This window comes from Bubalus kerabau, chromosome 2 (assembly GCF_029407905.1).
Source record: "Bubalus kerabau isolate K-KA32 ecotype Philippines breed swamp buffalo chromosome 2, PCC_UOA_SB_1v2, whole genome shotgun sequence".
Classification (NCBI taxonomy): domain Eukaryota; kingdom Metazoa; phylum Chordata; class Mammalia; order Artiodactyla; family Bovidae; genus Bubalus; species Bubalus kerabau.
The window spans coordinates 122,287,679-122,304,687 of NC_073625.1; the positions used below are offsets into that span (position 1 = coordinate 122,287,679).

General features: G+C 39.9%; 1 long non-coding RNA gene across 1 annotated transcript; it reads right to left on the reverse strand.

Annotated features, from left to right (window-relative positions):
- Positions 1-10,867: 10,867 nt before the first annotated feature.
- On the reverse strand, positions 10,868-15,410 carry LOC129644878 (uncharacterized). The gene is made up of 2 exons (XR_008711032.1): positions 15,124-15,410; positions 10,868-11,326 (listed from the first exon to the last, which is right to left on the reverse strand). It is a non-coding gene; the product is annotated as an uncharacterized LOC129644878 (long non-coding RNA).
- Between the last annotated feature and the right edge of the window lie 1,599 nt (positions 15,411-17,009).

Genomic DNA, 17,009 nt, shown 5'->3' on the forward strand with positions numbered 1-17,009 from the left:
ATTCTTAAAATGATAAGAGCTCCAATTGAAATTATATCCCTTTAATATCACAATAAACTGTGGAAAATTCTGAAAGAGATGGAAATACCAGACCACCTGATCTGCCTCTTGAGAAATCTGTATGCAGGTCAGGAAGCAACAGTTAGAACTGGACATGGAACAACAGACTGGTTCCAAATAGGAAAAGGAGTATGTCAAGGCTGTATATTGTCACCCTGCTTATTTAACTTATATGCAGAGTACATCATGAGAAACACTGGACTGGAAGAAACACAAGCTGGAATGAAGATTGCCGGGAGAAATATCAATAACCTCAGATATGCAGATGACACCACCCTTATGGCAGAAAGTGAAGAGGAACTAAAAAGCCTCTTGATGAAAGTGAAAGTGGAGAGTGAAAAAGTTGGCTTAAAGCTCAACATTCAGAAAATGAAGATCATGGCATCTGGTCCCATCACTTCATGGCAAATAGATGGGGAAACAGTGGAAACAGTGTCAGACTTTATTTTTTTGGGCTCCAAAATCACTGCAGATGGTGACTGCAGCCATGAAATTAAAAGACGCTTACTCCTTGGAAGGAAAGTTATGACCAACCTAGATAGCATATTCAAAAGCAGAGACATTACTTTGCCAACAAAGGTCCGTCTAGTCAAGGCTATGGTTTTTCCTGTGGTCATGTATGGATGTGAGAGTTGGACTGTGAAGAAGGCTGAGCACAGAAGAACTGATGCTTTTGAACTGTGGTGTTGGAGAAGACGCTTGAGAGTCCCTTGGACTGCAAGGAGATCCAACCAGTCCATTCTGAAGGAGATCAGCCCTGGGATTTCTTTGGAAGAAATGATGCTAAAGCTGAAACTCCAGTACTTTGGCCACCTCATGCGAAGAGTTGACTCATTGGAAAAGATTCTGATGCTGGGAGGGATTGGGGGCAGGAGGAGAAGGGGACGACAGAGGATGAGATGGCTGGATGGCATCACTGACTCGATGGACTTGAGTTTGAGTGAACTCCGGGAGTTGGTGATGGACAGGGAGGCCTGGCGTGCTGTGATTCATGGGGTTGCAAAGAGTCGGACATGACTGAGCAACTGAACTGAACTGAATATAAAACTTACACTTCTTACCTGCTACCTAAGCACACGTTTTTGGAAGCTTACTAAATAATATGTTCAACATGAAAGGACAATAATAAAGCTAATCCTTTGTGTTCTTCAATTCTTTATATCAAGAATTCTCAAACTTTTTGAGGAAATTAATCTATTTCTATAAATTTAGGGTCATGTCTATGAGGAAAGTGGGAAATACCCCTTGCTATCAGTTCCCCCACTCCCCACTCTTCTGGGAATCCTAGAAGACCAAGAGGGAAGAAAGGAGAATCATAGTAGTGATAACACAAGAACTATACAATAGCTAAATCTTTTGATAAAGCAATGGGAAACATTCCAAAAAATGTTTCTTTATTTTTTAAAAATCCTCATATGTTTTAGAGAAATCAATATTTGACTGTGTGGCAACACTGGATTCCTACTATGAAATTAGAACTCTAATGAGTTCCCAATTCATCCATTCATGCTAAATCACTTCAGTCATGTCCAACCCTCTGCAAACCTATGGACTGAAGCCCACGAGATTCCTCTGTCCAACGGGATTATAGGGAAGAATACTGTAATGGGTTGCCATAGCTTCCTCCAGGGGGTCTTCCCAACTCAGGGATTGAACCCACATCTATTACATCTCCTGCATTGGCATGTGGGTTATTTAGCACTAGCACCACCTGCAAAGCCCCAAGTTCCCATTAGAACACACTTATTTATGGTCACTGCCATAACCAACACAAAACCTCTCATTTAAATTCCAAGCTTAGAAATGAATAGAGTAAATCAATAGAGTAAATGTGTTGATTGTTCTTCCCTTTTCTGAACATTAGCCATCATTTTTTTTTGGTTGGAGCATGTTTTTAGCTACAGTTCAGTTCTCTATTTTGCATCTTCAATTAACTTCAATTTAACCTACATTAACAATCTTTGAACTAACCAGGCAGAAATACACCAAACTACAGCCTGAAATAGGTGAAATGAAATCAATGTTACTAAATTTGCATGTAGTGATTATAGACAGAAAAATTCCATCGTTGCCATGACAATGCCACATGTGCCTTTGATTTTTTTCACAGAATAACAAAATGTGCATTTAATAGAGATGTTTAATTGTCTTTCACTCTGGATTTTGCTCACCAACATAGCAGTATGCTTTTTGCTCAACATCACAGTATTGAAGTCACTCTGCCTCCAGCTGCCATTAACATATTTTGTATTCGTGCTTTGTATAAATTCTCAAAAATGTTTTCAGTTTAGCTTCCCAACTATGCATTTAATTTATATTTAATGAGACAGGAAAATGTTAAGTGTGAATTGATTAACTTAAATAGATGTATTGGTGTTTAACTTCCCTGGTGGCTCAGACAGTAAAGCATCTGTCTACAATGTGAGAGACCTGGGTTCGATCCCTGGGTTGGGAAGGTTCCCTGGAGAAGGAAATGGCAACCCACTCCAGTACTCTTGCCTGGAAAATCCCATGGACAGAGGAGCTTGGTGCAGGCTACTATCCATGGGGTCGCAAAGAGTCAGACACAACTGAGTGACTTCACTTTCAACCTAACAGTGGATAATTTTGTTGCCTAACTCCTAAAGTTGTTAAAACCTAATACCTAAACAGATTTTCTAGTTGAAATTTAAAGGTAAATTTAAGTACAAACAGATTAAGATGATACACAGACTGGTCCTTTTTGTTATTAAAGTCTTGTGACTGACCCAATTTCTTCAAGCAACTCGTGAAAAGGTCCTTAGAAGTCTATTAGTCCTTTTTCTATTAAACATAAAATGTTCTTTTACAACCAAACCAGAAATGGTTATGCTTAGCCACTTAGACAAAATATGAGTGTTCCCTCAATCAAGCCATAATTTGTTAGATGTAAATCTTACTATTAGTCATAAATTGTGGCACTCATGAGATAAAGTCCTAAGTATTATACAAAGCTTTCAGGTCTCTCATAAAACTATTCTTCTGTTTACAAATTAGCACCAGGTACTTAGATAATATTCACATAAACAAGCAGCTATCTAACCCAGTTGACTCTACACACCAGTTTCTTCCATAAGTTATGAACCTGCTGTCCATAAATGGCAGGAGCAAACTATGATTCAGTGATAGCTTGGCACCACTTTCCAGACCTTCCAACCTACATACTCTTTTCAAATTCTGACAGGGACTATGATGATGTCTTTTGGCCTATCAGTAAATGTCTATGAAACCATTGGTCTGGTTAACTTTGGTTTCATTTAGGTGTATGGATTAGGCAATGCTTTCTAACATGGCTGACTTGAGTAGGGCTAATTATAAGGCTCCTCTAAGCAAGATAATCTTATGGCAAGATCATAAGATCTTGGCATTTCAAAAACATATCCTCTTGTGAAAGAATTCAGAAACAAATACAATTCATATGCATATGAGCCAGGCTGAAAGAAAATATTCTACTGAAAGTGTATGGTACTTACAACTGAGGATTATCAAATACTCAGTGAAGTAAATAGAAAAAGATTCCATAGTGTAGTAAACTACTCTTAAAAGCTCTGGTTCATACACATATTTCCTTTAATTTTCTCGTGGTCACACCATAATTGAGTAGCAGATCCAAGATTCAAACTCAGGTCCATAACTTTAAAGCCTATAGACTTTCATTATATCCAGTGTCAACTGAAAGGGGAAAAAAAGCACAGCCTATAAACTGAGAATTATATTTTATTTGGTAAACTTGCTGAGGACTTAGGCCAGGGAGGCAGCTTCTTAAGTGGCTCTGAGGGACTGCTCCAAAGAAGTAAGGGACGAGTGACGGTGTATAGGAGCTTTTGAAACAAACAAACAACAACAACAAAAATCCAGGTAGTTGGGCCATCAAGAGATTATATCAATTAAAGAAAACCAGACATCTCAAGTTAATGAATTTAGTGCTTTTCTGTGAATGAGAAGATGCAGAAGATGCAAAAGCCTGGGCTCACTGAAATCATTCCTTTGATTAGTACCTTAACAATATAGGGCTAGTATCCTATCTTTTCTCCATATGAATCCTCTCAGGTTACACAGTTGGGGGTAGCTGCTGATGGCTTGATGGTGGCATCATCCTTTGTTTACTAAAATGGCAGGCAGCATTTTGTCCACATTTTATTTTTGTCCACAGCTTTATTAATACTGAGACCTGCTTAAACAGTAGAACAAACAATGAACTACACCACAAACCAAGAAGTTTTCTCAGTATATTTACCATATGAATTACAGTATAAACTAATTCTCCAACTTCAGACACAAGAATGTATCCTAAAAATTCGTGAAGTTCTATTTAAATTCCTCACTCGGCAGAGAGTGTTTCAAGACAGGATGGGACACCAACAACTGACCAGGACTCTTTGTTTTTTGTGGACCTACTGCTGCTGCTGCTGCTGCTGCGTCGCTTCAGTCGTGTCCGACTCTGTGCGTACCCTTAAATTAACACCTTCTCATGGTTTCTCCATTTCTATGGATGACATCATCCTCCATCGCTCTAAATATACCATAAACTAAGTAACCTGGCTATATGGCCTCACAGTGGTGATGGGTCCACCTGAAGCCCTCCCCTTCACATGCCTTGTCCAAAACTGTGGTACCATGCAAATAAAACACCCCATGTGGTTTCACTGTCTTTCTTCTGGCTGCTTCATTTCTAGGGTGCCCTACCCAGTTGACTAAATTAATCTTTCTAGAATTACCTCCAAACTTGTCAACTACTTACTCAAAAGCCCTGGAATTCTCCATTACCTGTAAAATAATCATTTCCTTGTCATCTAAAGAACTCTACAATACTAAGTCTCATTTCTACCTTTCCAGATTCATTTCACATTACCCTGAACTGATATCATACTTTCCAGCCAAAGTGTTCTATTTACTTTTCTGAACATGCACCACAGTTTCTCATCTTAAGGCCATTACTTTAGGCTAAAATGACTTTCTTAACCTAGGGTCAATCTATTTAACTTCAGCTGATCATTCAAGACCCATCTCAAATGAATCTGCTGCCTTGCTGATTTTTGTTTTGTAACCACCACAACACCCAGATCTTAACCTCCTTTAAATTCCTCATAGGAAATTACTTCAAACATGGTCATTATTTTATGTAATACACGGACATACATGTGCAGACACCCCTGCATCTCTCTTTTAGATTCAATTACTCATCTCTACATCCCTCATAGTGTGGGGTCTTAAAAATAAGTACCAGTAAGTGCTGCCTGAAATAAATTAAAGTAACCTAATGCACCTTCTGTAAAATGTTGAAAAGATGCCCCAGTGTATTCATACCAAAATGCATAGGAGTGAACACTACAGAGCTTTTCTACAGTAATAAAACTTCCTGACTTCATTAATGCAAGGTCAGAAATACAAGCCAGCTTGGTACAATAAGTACTTTCACATCACCCTCACTCCTACCCCACCATACACCTAGGGACACTTTTTTTTTTACCAAGTCACAGATGGCATAAGAGAGAAAATGGAAGAACAGCTGGTAGTTCCACAAAGGTACCTTGGGCTTTCTCAGAAGCTCAGTTCAAACTGTCCCCATAGCCGGAACAAAGCAGTGAAAGAAGAAAAACTGACTGGCAATAAAGTACTTTATTTCACTTGAATTGCCTGAATAATAGCTTCTACCCGCTGTTTAGCTTTAACGTAGGTGACCTGGCATGTACAATTGCAGTGTGTGGGCTTCATCAATAACGGCAACAAAGGCATCCTCTGAGAAAGCTGCCAGCAGTATCAGCCTTTAGGTGTCGCTGGTCAGTCTGAGCATCCGTAGGCAGGAGAAAAATAGAGAAATAAAAGGAAGAAGGGGGAGTCAGGATGATGAGAGAAGGCAAGCCAGTGGTAGAACAGAGCATCCAGTCCCACTCTTCTGCCGAAAAGTCTTATTTGTAAAATGACTGACAAACTCCTTCAAAGATTTAGCTGATATTCTATTTGAATACACTGTTCAGTTTACATCTCAAGCAGAAGGAAGACTATGAGAAAACCAAATGGAAAATGCTTTTCATATTTATGTAGCATATTTACCAGAAAAAAGAGATTTTTGTTCCAGGTTTGGAGATTGGATGAATGATTCCCTGCTGCTGCTGCTGCTGCTGCTAAGTCACTTCAGTTGTGTCCAACTCTGTGTGAACCCAAGACGGCAGCCCACCAGGCTCCCCCGTCCCTGGGATTCTCCAGGCAAGAACACTGGAGTGGGGTGCCATCTCCTTCTCCAATGCATGAAAGTGAAAAGTGAAAGTGAAGTCGCTCAGTCGTGTCCGACTCTTAGCAACCCCATGGACTGCAGCCCACCAGGCTCCTCCATCCATGGGATTTTCCAGGCAAGAGTACTGGAGTAGGATGCCATTGCCTTCTCCAGAATAATTCCCTAAGTATATATAATTCTAGATTCAATATACAAACTGAGTTTTCTCTTCTTGGAAGCCTCTCTGGGCTGGAGCTTCATTCTTCAAAATGTCACCTCCTAATCGAAACTTTCACCCAACCCTCCTAGGAAAATGTACGTATTTATAGAATAAATATCAAGTGCTTACTATGTGCCAGGCCATACTTTAAACCCTGAGGATAACATTGTCACATAAGATGCATTGTCTTCAGATCTCATGGAGCTTATATTTTAATAGAGGGAGAAGGAACTAGTGGTATGGTGCAGGGAGGAGAGGGATGAATAAACATAAATAAACCAGATAACTTTAAGTATGTTAAGTGGTATGGCAAAGATAAAAGAGTGTAATAGAGGACTGTCAGGTTTGGGGAGTATTGAAATTGAGGTCACTGGGGAAGAGTTCTCTGAGAAGGGGATATTTGAGTTGTGACCTGAAAAAAATAAATAAATAAATAGATGAGAGAGCAAGGCAGAGAGTGAATAAAACTGGGCAAAAAATATCAACCCAGAGCATTCCAAGGAAATGATCCAGAGCATTTCTGGCAGAGAGGCCCTAAGATGGAAATTAGAATAAGTTTGTTACATTTGGCATGTGCAAATAAAACCAATGCCAATGTGGCTGGAACACAGTGAATAGAGCTCTTTGTTATTGTTTAGTCATTAAGTTGTGTCCGACTCTTTTAAAACCCCATGGACTGGAGCCCACCAGGCTCCTCTGTCCATGGGATTTCCCAGGGAAGAATACTGGAGTGGGTAGCCATTTCCTTCTCTAGGGGATCTTCCCAACCCAGGGATAGAACCCACATCTCCTGCATTGGCAGGCTGATTCTTAACCACGGAGCCACCTGGGAAGCCCAGTGAACAAAGCAGAAAATACTAATGCAGAAAGTGTGACTAATAGTCAGAGGTCAGATATAACAGGCCCTGGAAAGGGAACTGAACTTGATTCTAAGCTCAGTTATGGAAAGCCTTTTGAGGATTTTAAATAGAGGACTGACAGGATGTAATTTGCATTTTAAAGGATAATTCCAACATCTGTGGGGAGACTGGACAGTGAAGAACCAGAGTAAGGAGGGAAAGAAGAATGAAAGTTTGGATGATAGCTCTCTCAGGTGAGAGCTATCATTGGCCTGCATCAGAACAGAAGCTGTGCTGCCTCCACAATGCTCCTTAGTACCCCGAATGAACCTCCACCACAGAATTATCAAACTGAATCCTTTTGAATGGGTGTTACCTACATTAGACAATAGGATCATATTTAACTTCCTAGCCCCCATCATACAATGCATGGCTGACTCTCAGTAAATGTTTATGGCATGAATTACAATACTGTGGTCTCCTGTGTTGCTGAGAGCTAGCATTGATATAAAAGAAGCCAAAAGCCAAACATTCCACTCTGGGTCCATGACTCATAGTTCTTCACCTTGCATAGATTATTTGATCCCCAGACTCCCCAAGCCTCGGTTTCCTCATCTGTCAAAGCGTATGCCACAATTTAATTAATTTCATGGTTTTGTTAATAGTAAAATGGATAATGGATGAATAGGGCATTGTATGAATAAAATTACATTTCAAAGTTCCATTGAAACTTAAGTCTTTATTGTTAGTTCCTCTCTTCTTTTTTTAAACACTTGCCATTTTTATGAGAGAAAAATCTTGCCTCCAAATCACAACTCACTAGAATTAGCTTTTGAAATCTTAGCAGATCTACTGAAAATTTGGAAATTCAGAATAACTATTTGATCCTCTCAGCTTTCTGGTTGTGGTAGATAGTTTAAGAAAGTCCAGGTAATTCCTACCTCCTTCTAAGTTCCCCAATTATTTTCTTACCCCCTGCATAATACTGGGCTCTATTAGTAAAGATCAAAAGCAAATACAAGGAAAGTGCAGCGTAGAGAAAATAGCACTGCACTTACAGGCAGGGGGCCTGGAGTCTCCTGCTTGGTCTTGCTACCTTCCAATGTAGTTTGCAGCATGATTTTAGATGTATCATTTATCATGTCTTGATTTTAAACTTTCCATCATTTTTGAGAAGACTACAAGAAGGGTGTTTAGTTTTCCAACAACGGTTCTCTAATACCAACTGAATGCCTGACAATTCAGTTCAAAGCAGATATTAAATACCTGGAGTTAGTGCTGACCCCACAGGATAAGCATTAACCCCACAGATTAAGGCAGTCCCACTAGATCACCTCCACTTCAGATACCAGTCAGAAATGGGGTCCCCAAGTTACCTTCACTTCAGCTCAGTTCAGTTCAGTGGCTCAGTCATGTCCGACTCTTTGCAATCCCATGGCTGGCAGCACGCACGTCAGGCTTCCCTGTCCATCACCAACTCCTGGAGTTTACTCAAACTTATGTCCATTGAGTCGGTGATGCCACCCAACTGCCTCCTCCTCTGTCATCCCCTTCTCCTCTCCTTTAATTTTTCCTACCATCAGGGTCTTTTCAAATAAGTCAGTTTCTCCATCAAGTGGCCAAAGTATTGGAGTTTCAGCTTCAGTATCCGCCCTTCCAATGAATATTCAGAACTGATTTCCTTTAGGATGGACTGGTTGGATCTCCTTGCAGTCCAAGGGACTCTCAAGAGTCTTCTCCAACACCACAGTTCAAAAGCATCAATTCTTCGGTGCTCAGCTTTTTTTATAGTCCAACTCTCATATTCATACATGACTACTGGAAAAACCATTGCTTTGACTAGATGGACCTTCGTTGGCAAAGTAACGTCTCTGCTTTTTAATACTCTGTCTAGGTTGATCATAACGTTTCTTCCAAGGAGCAAATGTCATTTAATTTCCTGGCTGCAGTCACCATCTGCAGTGATTTTGGAGCCCCCAAATATAAAGTCTGTCACTGTTTCCACTGTTTCCCCAGCTACTTGCATGAAGTGATGGGACCAGATGCCATGATCTTAGTTTTCTGAATGTTGAGCTTTAAGCCAACTTTTTCACTCTCCTCTTTCACTTTCATCAAGAGTCTCTTTATTTCTTCTTCACTTTCTGCCATAAGGGTGGTATCATCTGCATATCTGAGGATGTTGATATTTCTCCTGGCAATCTTGATTCCAGCTTGTGCTTCATCCAGTCCAGTATTTCTCATGATGTACTCTGCATATAAGTTAAATAAGCAGGGTGCCAATAAATAGCTTTGATCTACTCCTTTCCCAGGGTTCCCAAAATGCACCTATCAGTTGCAAAAATTTGCTAGAATGATTCACAAAACTAGGGAAATACTATACTTGACGTATTATTATAAAGGCTATAGATTCCCTGGTGGCTCAGCTGGTTAAAAATCTGCCTGCAATGCAGGAGACCTGGGTTTGATCCCTAGGTTGGGAAGATCCTCTGGAGGAGGGCATGGCAACCCACTCCAGTATTCTGGGCTGAAGAATTCCGTGTATAGTCCATGGGGTCAGAAAGAGTTGGATATGACTGAGCGACTTTCACTATAACCACACTGCAACTTCAGAAACAGCCAAATGGAAGGAATGCACAGAACAAAAATATTAAAAAGCAGAGAACAAAGTATTGGAGGAGTAGGAGTATGCAGAGCTTGCAAGCCTTCCCAGCACATCAGTGTGTTCTCCTAGAAGTCCACTTAGCCTTGTTTCATAGTTTCTATCAAAGTTTCATTAAAAACACAGCAAGACATGACCAATTAAATCATTGACTGCAGGTGATTCAACTCAATCTTCAGCTCCTCTCTCTTCCAGCAGGTTGACGGGTGAGGCTAAAACTTCTAAGCCTCTAATCAGGTGGAATGCTTTCCTAATGGGGACAAGTCCCACTCTAAAGCTATCTAGGTTTCCCTCGAAGTGTCACCTCATTATCAGAAACTCAGGTGTGTGGCTCCTTTTGAAAAATAAGACATTCCTATTACTCAGAATTTCTGGGGTTTAGGGCTCTGTGCCAGAACCAAGGTCCAAATATATATATTTTTATTACATCACAAAGCATACTTCACTAGATTATTTCTAAGTCCTTTTCCAGTTCTAAACTTGTTTTTTTTTTTTTTACTGTTTTATTTATACTAGTTTCTGAAGGCAAGTTCTGTGCTAATGGCCACAAAACCATGTGAATATAGATGTATGTGGACTATATGAATTTTAGCACAAAAGTAGAATGAAAATGGTTAGTTCTGCATTACTTATAACAAAAAGAAAAGATGCTTGATACTAATGACATTTCCCAAGACCAGGCAGAAAGAGAAAAAGAACAAAAACAACAATTTAGGGGGTGAGGAAAGAACGCATGTTAATGCAATAAGTCCCATGAATTCTAACTTTTTTGTAGATTTAATTGTATTTTAAACTACAAATAATAGCAAATGTTTTTCCCACAGACAATTCAAATAAAAATACACATTTTCTGGGAGGACTTCTTGAAATGTATTTAAGATAATCAAATTAAGCAATCAAATATATACACTTTCAGGAACAAAAAAATTTACAAATATTGGTATACTATTCACAACAATTTAACTAGTCATCAAAACATAAATTTCCAAAGCACCACATTAATCTAGGGTTTTTATAAATCTAACAGAATGTTAGCCAAATTCCTAATTATAAAAAGGAAAACAAAAAGCCTGGCTTTAGGCTTGATGAGTCAGACAGAGTGAGAACTTTCCATTCTCGTGTTTTTGCCACACTACTGTGTTTGTGGGAATTTCAAGTAGAGATTCGTCACTGCTGCTGCTGCTGCTGAGTCACTTCAGTCGTGTCCGACTCTGTGTGACCCCATAGACGACAGCCCACCAGGCTGCCCCGTCCCTGGGATTCTCCAGGCAGGAACACTGGAGTGGGTTGCCATTTCCTTCACCAAAGATTTGTCACTGCGGGGATACAAAGGCAACTCAAGTAAGGATTTCACTCTCTGCACTGAGGGCAAAGTAGATGTTATATTTTCTCCAGATCATTTTCTGTACATTCTTTCATAGCCAGTAACAAGCAATCATAAAGTCACTGACAAACACTTTGTTACTGGCAAGTAATCATAAGACAGAGTTTGATAACTAAACATGAAATTATTGCAAACTGTACCAAAGGCATCTTAAATGTCAGTCAATAAAGGAAAGTCACATTTATAGCACCACCTTGTGAAAACGTAAAGAACTGACTTGCCAAAGCAGCAAGCAAAAAGCAAGCTTTTCTAAGCTCCTCAAAGGAAACTGCTTTAAAAATTAACTTATTTTTCATTGTCTTTTTGTTCTTTCACAATATATATGTATGTTAATAGGCAACTCAATTTGTAAAGTTTTTTAATCATTTTCAGTATTTTCCTGTAAGCATAATTAAATCATTTTGATATTAATTACTGAAAACACATGGACTAAAACTCTATGTGCTGTCCTTAAGCAAATATGAGTTTATATTTAGTGAAGCAAAACATTCATCATCTTCCTTTTCTGTCTCTCAGTGTTCTCTTCTCTTTTTTCTCTCCCTTCCTCCCTTCCCTTCTTTTTTCCCTTCTTCTAACCTCATCTCTTGTCCCTCCATAAGTACAAGGACATTCAATTTTAAAATGAATGGAAAAAATAGAGGTCAGGGAACTCATTTATAATAGTTTTACATCATAGGGCATAAATCAGAGCAGCATAAATTGTATGTCTATTATCTAGTATTCCAATCGATACTTGTTCTACAAATTAAAAGTATAAAATTTATGGATGTTATTATGACATTGGTTTTCTGAATTTCAGGAAGAAGACTCATTAATGCTTTACTCATTAAATTTTGTAAAATGTCATTTATTTTTCTAATTATTTGCAATGTGTATGATTACCTAGTCCAGTGGTTTCCAGATGTTAGCATGGATAAGAAACATTTAGAGTATTTGGTATTTTTTACCAACCAGATATCTATCCCTATTCCCAGGCATTGATTCCAGGGAACTGAAGTTGGGACCCCTATGCCTTGCTTTTTCACCAGCACACAGTAATTCTAAGGTGACTGATCTCTGGGCCACTCTCTGAGGAACACTTCAATGACTCTATAACATTTCGTTTTACCACTTGAATCTGTTGATTCTCTTTATTCCCATTTAATCAATTTATTTTCCTCTTCCATCATATTTTTCCATGGACTATCTTGGCCCTAGATTTGCTGTTCTTCTATTCTTATATTTCTCAATCTTTTGAATTCCTCAGTATAAAATGGATTTATTATCAAGTGTCTGACTTGGGGTAAGAGGACAGTCTGTTAATTTCCAGAACAAAGGGAACACTTAAAGGTTCAACAATTAACAATATCCAGACAAGATTTTGAGTTCTTGAGGAACTGTTTGTCCTTTTCAATGCAGTGTTCCCTTGACCTAGCACAATACCTATCACTAACAGTCAATAAATAGTTACTAAATAATGAACAAATGAATAAATAGACATTGAAAAAAATTTAGCTTGAAATAACTACTACAAAAGTACTCAGTTACTGACACTGACCCTTAAAATGATCTGCATTAACTTCTTCATTTTACAGATACACAGAGGTACACAGAGTCCCTCCTGGGTCACTTGCCTTGAGCAAGCCACTTACAGAAACACAAGCCAAGTCTTCTGACTCCTAGTACATGCCCCCGACCCCCATTACTATAGCAGATTATCCGATTGTTTTCTTACTAAATAACCTTGTGGCAATTTAGTCACTTTTTAAATAATGTTCAAATCCTTTTTTCCCTTTATTTCTTTATTATTCTTTATTGTTCAGTTTTAACCTGACTACTTAGAATTTCTGAGGACTGCTATCTCTCCACTCCTGTTCTCTGACCTTCAACCTCCAAAATCGTATTATCTTCAGCTTCAAAATTTGCCTGAATAAAATCCTGAACCAGAAAAGAAGAGGTATAGCTGTACTCTAAGCACAGCTCTACTCACTACAATCATTTTAACTTTTCTAACTGAAATTCCTATAGTCAGGCATTTATAGAGTATGCTCAGTAACTGTGTTTTCATCACATTCAAGGTGGATCATTAGTCTTCTTAGTTTGTAGAATAATTGGGCAGAGGGAAACAAATGTGTGGACACACATATGTGATGAATGTACACACTGTTTATATATTATAAATGTGTGCAAATACACATATAAATAATGAAAAGGAAGCCATTTGGGATGCTAGAGAGAGCTTTATAGAAGCTACTGGGTCACATGATTCTGAGCTTTGGTTCTGCCACTAGCTTTTGCAACATTTCCTTCCTTCTCTCAACCCTATCCCCACTTTCCAAATCAGAGATTTGAATTTAGTGGTCTAGGGAGGCCTAAGATTCCCTCCAGAAGCAGTGTCTTAGGAACCTTAAGGTCACAGAGTGGACAAATAGCTCACAGTCTAAGTGGTCTAACTTGCACAGTCTTAAAGTCAGAACATGAGTTGTGCATAAGAAAAGATTAGACCATAATTCTACTGTCAGCCCACTTCTAGTCCACACTGACAGTTCTCAACCTAGTAAAGGAAAGTTGGAACTTTAGCAGTTGTTTCTGTCATTAGCCCATTGTGCTGTGCTGTGCTTAGTTGCTCAGTCATGTCCAACTCTTTGCAACTCTGTGGACTGTAGCCCACCAGGCTCCTCTGTCCATGGGGATTCTCCAGGCAAGAATACTGGAGTGGGTTGTCATGCCCTTCTCCGTGGGATCTTCCCAACTCAGGGATTGAACCCAGGTCTCCCACATTATAGATGGATTCTTTACCAGCTGAGCTACCAGGGAAGCCCCATTAATCCACTGAGTGAGTGAGTGAGTGAAGTCTCTCAGTCGTGTCCGACTCTTTGCAACCCTGTGGACTGTAGCCCACCAGGCTCCTCTGTCCATGGGATTCTCCAGGCAAGAATACTGGAGTGGGTTGCCATTTCCTTCTCCAGGGGATCTTCCCAACCCAGGGATCAAACCCAGGTCTCCTGCCTTGCAGGCAGATGCTTTACCCTCTGAGCCACCAGGGAAGCCCCATTAGCTATTAGTAAATCTATCCCACCTACTCCGCACACTCTTCATTCTCAGACTGAGTTAAGACATCACTGAGAGTTGTTCGTAGGTCTCCAAAGCGCATCAGGTTCACAGATATTAGTCTCCTCTCTTGGCTTCATCGCAGGCACCACTCTCACTCTATTTTTTACAGAACGATCCATTCTTTCACTTTCAAGAACCCAAATATGAAACTTTTGCAAAAGTTTATTCTTTAACTGAGAACTGAATTTCACAAGGTTCATGAGATGGTTAAAAAAACAAAAACAGAAACAGCTGGATGAAGAATTCTCTCTGCTACTTACAATCTCTAAGACCTTGAACAAGCTCCATAACTGTGTCGCGCCTCTATAAATGAGGATTATAACAGCCACCTCACAAAATCAGTGTTGTCATCAAAGATGATGATGTTCAAAGAATCAATCTCAGAGCATAGCTCATCCCAAGTGGTGAAAAACAGTTACAATACCCAAAAGGCCCTTTCCATGCCTCACATTTCAGAGAGACGTGTGAGAGAAAAATCCCATTTTACCTAATTTGAAGTGTGTAAAAATATAATGTTATTGTCATTCTCTGAGAAAGTTCAGTGCTGTGCAAAGAACACAGGAAGCTGCCCACATACATCCTGCCACTGTCATTTAGGGAGAAGTTTTAATTTCACAAAATTAAATGCAGCTGTACCTGTTTTCTACCTGATTTCTGACTTGATATGTGGCTAAATCACTTGACCTCCCTGGGTGTTCAGGACCCCATCCGTGCAGGACGAGGATGGAGCTAGACGACCTCCAATCGTCCTTCCTGTTCAGGGACTGCAGCGGTGCAGCCAGCTGGAGGCTCTGCCACTTAAGCCCTGCGCCCGCTGGCTGAGTGCCAGAACGGCTCCCTAGCTTCCTCCTCCCGCGGGAAGGGCTTCCCTGGGCGACCCAGGAGGCTGCCGGCTGGAGCGGAGGCGGCTCTACCGCGCAGCTCCGGAGAGGCGAGAGGCGGCGAGGCGAGAGCTGTCTACCCACCATCAATAATGCGGTCTTTTGTCAGCAATAAATTCCCTCCAAAATTAATGAAACAGCCCTTTTAAATTCTCGTGTTACTACCTCATCTAGCAGGAGCTGGGCTAGGCCTCCTGCTATCTAAATAAATATAAAAGCCGTATAAATTGTCTGGAGGCGATATCTAGCTTGCTGGGCACAATCTAATCTTCTCAACCGCCTACAGAAACAAGGAGAAGGATGGAAACCCAGGATCGATGCTTGCTCTCCATTGCAGAAGGCACAGCACTCCATCACCCACCCGGAGCAGGGCAGGGCTCTGCTGACATCTGTCGCCCTGGTCACTCACTCTGCAGTAGTCTGCATGTGACCTAGTCCTAGAGGATACCATTGAGGAATATTAAGGCACAGGGATAACCCCTTCCTTTTACAGGTGAAGACGCCAAAGCCCAGAGGAAAAAAACAAAGCACCACAATCTACCCTCTAGTGCCTTAGTGTTCTAAATACCAGCTTCTCAGATTTTAACGAGCATGCAGTAGCTGCGGGTGGGTCGAGGTTGGGTTGTATATTTCTGTAAAGTCCCCAAGTGCTGCTTCTGCTACTACTTATGGTTCTGCATGCTTCTGCAGGAGCACAGGTGGGGCAAACCACAAGCTCCAGTGGGGCAGAGCCAGACTTGTTTGTCTTTACTGTTTCCAGCAACTGACAACAATGTCAATTAATCAGTGCATTAAAAAGGCAGCGTTTTATGATTAGAAATCTGTACTCTGGAGTCATCCTACCTAGGCTCACATCCCAGCAGCACCACTAACAAGTTGTGTGCCTTGGGCAAGTTATTTAATTTCTCTATACCCCAGTTTTATCAACTGTAAAATTGTATTACTAAAAATATGTGTCATAGAATTGTTTAGATGGAAGGGAAATGAGCATATATATATATATATATATATATAGTGCTAGAACAGTATCTGGAGAGTGGTATAACACAAAAATGTGACTTGATTCAGGTCACATTTAGAAGATCTTAGAAGATCTGGACTATCACTTGTATCTCAGACATTATAGTTCAGTGTTAGCAAGCATTATCTGGCAGAAGAACATTCTATTTATTTAGTTACAAAACATGACATATCCACCTAACAAACCTGTAGAGTTATGAAATGTGAATGCAAATCGCATGAAAAGATATTCTCTAGTCAAAGGTGGCAAATAATTGAACACAAACATTTAAGCCAACCAGCAACTCAAACACATATGACTTAGTAATATGAAGGAGTCCAAGCCTTTTGGTGACACATATCTGAGTTCAAAACCTGATCATCCACATTCAAACAGTGGAAAGGTAAGCCAGCCATTCTCTCAAAATGATAATTGGGACAGGGATAAAATGCAGAAATATTTATCTTGCTTAGAGGGTTGACATGCAGAATAAATGAGATAATGTTCATATGGCATGTAATGCTGCCATGTACATAACAAAAGCTCAAAAAAATAATAGCTTGTAATGGTAATAGTAGTAAATCCATAAAGCGTTAACAATAGGTGCAGACTGAAAAAAAGCAACTAATTGTTTTCCAACT